We start from the raw sequence: 6570 nt of genomic DNA, 5'->3' as shown, positions 1-6570 counted from the left end.
AGTGTATAATCCCAAATCTGCATTTTCCAGTGGCTCATCTTTTAAATCTGGTCTACCAGCATGGACTCATTCAATTGTAGTTAAGCCATCATGTTGCAAGGGTTTCTGTTCAGCTATAGGCATCAACGGGGTTGCGTTCAGCATAGATACCACATTCAGAGTCACAACTTCTGGATCTATTAAAATGGGGTGGTATTTTGCCAGCCAACTTGAAGAAATCCAACACCATCCTTTGCCGTTTAGAATAGCTAACACTGCATGAGGTACAAATACTGTCATGGGTTGTCCCAGGATGAGCTTTCATGCTTCCTGTATCAGCAAAGCAGTAGCTGCCACAGCTCGAGGACAAGCAGTGCAGCTGCACGGACAGGCACTGCAGGACTGTGCAAGACAGCAGCTGCGGTGGGAGCACCAGGCAATGGAGCATCACGCCTGCTCGGCCTTGTGCCAAGACTGTGAGGGAAAACCACATCCAGGCTTTCCCTTCTAACAGGGCATTCAGACTATTTGAGTTCAAGTGAGGCTGGGCGGGACAATGATCAGAACTCGTTGCCATTGTCTTATCAAACTATGCATCACATTCGTAACCTGTGATCCATATCAGACTAAAATATTCCTAAATCAAATGTTCTTCCTGAGGGAACCAGTTAGTTTCCCCAGTCTTCATATGAAACGGCAGTAACATGGGAGAGTGCAAGGGGAGAGGAAACAGGATTTGTACAGTGGCCTCTACTTTTTTCGGCTAAAGAAATAAACTTGTCACCCTCTGGCATCCATATTTGGTATTTGGAGAAGCACCTACCACCTGGACACTTTTAAATTAGCCTTTCTGAAATTAACATCCCTTGCTACAGTTCATACAGCTTTCCACAGGAACAATGAAAGCTACAGTTTTCTGATGTATTAAGTTACTCTGAAATTATTTTAACTCTGAAAGACTACCAATAATCAGTATTTTTAAAAAAGAATTTAAAAACTCCCATTTTGGTCGTACAGAAGATGACTCCTATCTAGCCACCAAAGGGCATCAAGTCCAGAGCAGAGAGGCTCTGGGCATATTATATTAAGCGTTAACTACAGGGCAAAATCACAGACCTTCAGCAGGTCTAATCCATTGCCGAAGAACAACCCCTCCAAACCCTGATGTGGATTGCCTTAGGAAAAAGTAATTTCACAGGCTGTGTGCATCCCCCTCTAGCTGCAGGTATACACGGTGCATCAGCTGCAACAAATATCACCAGTATACAGGTACTCGACTGACACCAGCTTGGAAGAGTCTAAAAAAAAAAATCTAAAGTGCTTAAGGCAATTCTTCATATCTACATTTACTAAAAACAATTGAACTAGCTGTTAGCAGCAAAAATTTGACATCTGTGCAAACTATTGTATAATAAATTTGTCCTTTAAGGGTAAAGTCTCCATTCTGAGGGGTGTCGAAGGCCCAATATGCAGACCGGACCTGCTTCATAGGGAAGTCTGCTGCCTTCCTGGGGCCCACGTCAAGGACCTCAAGGCAAAACTCCCCGCTCTAGTGAGCTCCAAGAACTACTACCCTCTCCTGGTTTTTCAGGTAGGTAGTGACGACATTACCAGGAGATGTCCTAAAGCAATGAAGAGATTTCAGGTCCTTGGGGAAAGTGATTAAGGGGTTGGGGGCACAAATTGTGTTCTCCTCCATCCCTTCAGTTGGGGGGATGGATGAAGAAGAATACCGGAGAACTCAACAGATGAACTTGTGGCTCCAAGACGGGTGTTACCATCAGGGCTTTGGATTTTTCAATCATGGGTTGGTATACAGGGCATCAGACCTTTTGTCATTAGATGGAATGCACCTGTCCCAGAGTGGGAAGAGGATCTTGGGGCAGGAGTTAGCTGGGCTCATTGACAGAGCTTTAAACTAGATTTGAAGGGGGAAGGGGGCAAAACATCCACCCATCTGAAGTGCATGTATACCAATGCACACAGCATGGGTAACAAACAGGAGGAGCTTGAAGCCATGATGAAACAGGAAAATTATGATGTAGTGGCTATTACAGAAACGTGGTGGGATGTCTCCCATGACTGGAGTGCGCCAATTGATGGATACAAGCTCTTTAGGAGGGACAGAGAAGGAAGGAGAGGTGGTGGGGTGGCGCTGTATGTTAGGGACTGTTATGATTGCTTTGAGCACAAGTGTAGTGAAGACAGGGTGGAGTGTCTTTGTGTTAGAATCAGGGGGAAGGCCAACAGGGCAGATGTTGTAGTAGAAGTCTACTATAGGCCACCAACCAGGACAGAGAGGTGGATGAAATATTCCATAGGCACCTAGGAAAAATCTCATGATCGCTTGTCCTTGTTCTTGTGGGAGACTTTAACTTCCCAGGCACCTGCTGGAAATACAACACAGCAGAGTGGGACCAGTCCCGGAGATTCCTGGAATGTGTGGAAGATACCTTCCTGACACAGCTGGTGAGTGAACCGACCAGAGAAGGTGCCCTGCTGGATCTCCTCTTGTGAACAGAGAAGGACTGGTGGGTGATGTGGCAGCTGGAGGCTGACTAGGGCACAGCGATCATGAAATAATAGAGTTCTCTATTCTTGGAGAGGACAGGAGAGGGCTAAGCAGAACTGCCATCCTGGACTTCAAAAGGGCTGACTTTGTCTTGTTTGGGCACCTGCTTGACAGGATCCCTTGGGAGATGATCCTGAAGGGTATAGGGGTCCAGGAAGGCTGGGCACTCTTTAAGAAGGAAGTGTTAATGGCTCAGGAACAGGCAGTCCCCAGGTGCTGTAAGAGAAGCCAACGACAGAGAAGACCACCCTGACTAAACAGGGAACTTTGGCTGCCACTCAGGGAGAAAAGGAGAAGCTTTTGGAAGAAGGGGCTAGGCACTCACAATGATTACAGAGATGCTGTGAGGCTATGCAGGGTGGAAATCAGGAGGTCTAAAGCCCAGCTGGAAATTAATCTGGCTTCAGCAATCAAGGACTACAAGAAATGTTTCTGTAAGTATGTGAGCAGCAAAAGAAAGACCAGGAAGAGCCTCCATCCCCTGCTAGACACAGGAGGAAACATGGTAACAAGTGATGAGGAAAAGGCTGAGGTCCTTAATGCCTTCTTTGCCTCAGTCTTTAATAGCAAGACTAGTTGTACTGAGGGAATCCAGCCTCCTCAGCCAGAAGACAGAGACTGGGAGAATGACCCCCCCGAATTCCAGGAGGAGATAGTCAATGACCTACTACATCACATAGACACACACAAGTCTATGGGACCGGATGGGATACACCCGAGGGTGCTGAAGGAGCTGGCTGGGGTGCTCGCCAAGCTGCTTTCCATCATTTACCAGCAGTCCTGGCTGACCGGGGAGGTCCCGACAGATTGGAAATTGGCCAATGTGACGCCCATCTATAAGAAGGGTTGGAAGGCTGATCTGGGAAATTACAGGCCTGTCAGCTTGACTTCAGCGCCTGGGAAGCTGATGGAGCAGCTCATCCTGAGTACCATCACACAACACGTGCGGGACAACCAGATGATCAGGCCCAGTCAGCATGGGTTTATGAAAGGCAGGTCCTGCTTGACAAACCTGATCTCCTTCTACGACAGGGCGACCTGCTTATTGGATGAGGGAAAGGCTGTGGATGTTGTCTACCTTGAATTTAGTAAGGCCTTTGACACCGTTTCCCACAGCATTCTCCTGGTGAAACTGGCTGCTCAAGGCTTGGATGGGCACACGCTTTGCTGAGTAAAAAACTGGCTGGGTGGCCGGGCCCAAAGAGTTGTGGTGAACGGAGTTAAATCCAGTTGGCGGCCGGTCACGAGTGGTGTCCCCCAGGGCTCGGTTTTGGGGCCACTCCTGTTTAACATCTTTATTGATGATCTAGACGAGGGGATCGAGTGCACCCTCAGTAAGTTTGCAGACGACACCAAGTTGGGTGGGAGTGTTGATCTGCTCAAGGGTAGGGAGGCTCTGCAGAGAGACCTGGACAGGCTGGAGCCATGGGCTAAGGCCAACTGGAGGAGTTTCAAGAAGGCCAAATGCCGGGTGCTGCACTTGGGCCACAACAACCCCCAGCAGCGCTACAGGCTTGGGGAGGAGTGGCTGGAGAGCTGCCAGTCAGAGAGGGACCTGGGGGTGTTGATTGACAGCCGGCTGAACATGAGCCAGCAGTGTGCCCAGGTGGCCAAGAAGGCCAATGGCATCCTGGCCTGTATCAGCAATAGCGTGGGCAGCAGGGACAGGGAAGTGATCTTATCCCTGTACTCGGCACTGGTGAAGCTGCACCTCGATTCCTGTGTTCAGTTTTGGGCCCCTCACTACAAAAAGGACATTGAATTACTCGAGCGTGTCCAAAGAAGGGCAACGAAGCTGGTGAAGGGTCTGGAGCACATGTCGTACGAGGAGCGGCTGAGGGAACTGGGGTTGTTTAGTCTGGAGAAGAGGAGGCTGAGGGGAGACCTCATCGCCCTCTACAACTACCTGAAAGGAGGTTGCAGAGAACTGGGGATGAGTCTCTTTAACCAAGTAACAAGTGATAGGACAAGAGGTAATGGCCTCAAGTTGCGCCAGGGAAGGTTTAGACTGGATATTAGGAAGCATTTCTTTACAGAATGGGTTGTTGGGCGTTGGAATGGGCTGCCCAGGGAGGTGGTGGAGTCCCCATCCCTGGAGGTGTTTAAGAGTTGGGTCGACACAGCACTGAGGGATCTGGTGTATTTGGGAACTGTCAGTGTGGGGTTAATGGTTGGACTGGATGATCTTCAAGGTCTTTTCCAACCAAGATGATTCTGTGATTCTTTGAAGTCACGTGTTAATTTCATATAGGACATCAATTAAACCATAACTTGCAAGTTACAAGTCACAGGATGAAATACATCAAACTTACTTATAAGCGTTAAAGAAAAATTACATTTTTACATTGTGCATATCAAATTTACCTTGCAGGTTGCACTACACCTTGCTAAAAAACTTTCATAATTTAAATGCTCTTTCATAGGGTTGGAGATTACTCAAACGTCTTTCTTACTACGGATTAAGTTACTGTAAACATTTCCTTTCTTTCCAAAAAGGGAAATTTCAATAGGAACTGTAGCTGAACACCCAAGATCAAGCCGGTGACTGGGAAGCATGAACAGCTACTAGCCTATTTTGGTATCTGTTTATGTTATTCAACAGTACAAGTCTCAAAACAAACAGCATCCGTCTTAACCCTCCTCTCTCTAGACACCACCAGGGTCCAAGCATGAAAGCCTCAGTCCCTTGAATGCCACTGAATTCATAGCAGCTGAGCCCCTAGAACTCCCAGTGAGGTGTTCACTACAGTAAAAAGAAACAATGAAGAAATAGTTGACTACAGACACTACTTGGATAGCAACATCTGTAGATACTGAGTGAAACAGATTCAGACACTGTTTATTTGAGACCCATGTCACCTTCCAGAGTATCTCTGTGTCAAGACACAAAACATTAAACTGGCAGAGAAAGGTACAGTTAAACTGGGAATTGTTTTGCACTTTGCTCTGCAAAAGAGAGTACAGCTAACTTTGTTAACAGTGCAAATATTTAGAGATGCTTAAGTTCCAGATATGAAGTTAACATTAAGGTCTCAACTGTCCAGTCAACTTCATGATTTTGAGAGGAACAAAGCTTTCTAGAGCAGGTATTAAAATTCAGAGAATTTAAGTTTTCCACTGAACATCACAACCAGTTTGTTACGCGTTGTTTCAAGGAATTTCTTCTCTTGAGAAATCTTGATGGACACAAAGGACCCATTGATACAAACAAGATTTAACATGATTAGGTGGCCATGTTTTTACAGAGTAAAAGATACACAGAAGGAGAAACACTTTGTACCTGTAGGAAGGGAACCAAATCACTGTGGACACTATCAGCATGAGCTTGAAACACTTTTCAGGTGACATTAGGAAAAAATCTTCAGTTAGGAAACTGTTGATTCCAGTGTGTACCTGCAAATTATTTCTAGGCTCCTGGACTTGATTAGAGGGAAGAAAGCATATTTAAACAGTCTATAACACACAAGTAATTCTCACTGAAAAGTTTGAGATTTTCCACAGAGAATATAACATGATTTTTTTTGAGCTCCCCCACTATCATGAATCATTTGACTATTGTTGCTAAGCTTCCAACTAGGAATTGAGATGATGGAACACCCAGCACCCAGGCTCAACATTTCACTTCCTTTGTGAACGAAAATGTATAACTGCAGATTCAGAAGCAGATTGTATGTTAGCTGGCAAAGCATTTGCTCACATCCCACTTTTTCCTTGCCCTTAAAAACGGATAAGGTGTTAAGTTGGAGGCTATAAAGAAATACTTTAGAATATGATCCTCTGAAAGTCAGTCTCATAGCCACATATACATGGCATATGGTACAAGCTAGCACATTAAGAGTGGGATGCTATATATATAAGCTACATTTTTGCTGGATAAAGAAATCATGCAAATTTTGGACTTCTCTGGTTATCTAGAAAGTTCCAGGAATCATCACTAGGCTAGTCAAAACAGCTAGCAAAAATGTGTGCCTGGGCTCAGAGGGTACTGCCCCATCACCAGGAATTTAGTGCTACTTCTG

Source organism: Strix aluco, chromosome Z (assembly GCF_031877795.1).
Source record: "Strix aluco isolate bStrAlu1 chromosome Z, bStrAlu1.hap1, whole genome shotgun sequence".
Lineage (NCBI taxonomy): Eukaryota > Metazoa > Chordata > Aves > Strigiformes > Strigidae > Strix > Strix aluco.
Note: the sequence above shows the minus strand (reverse complement) of the source record.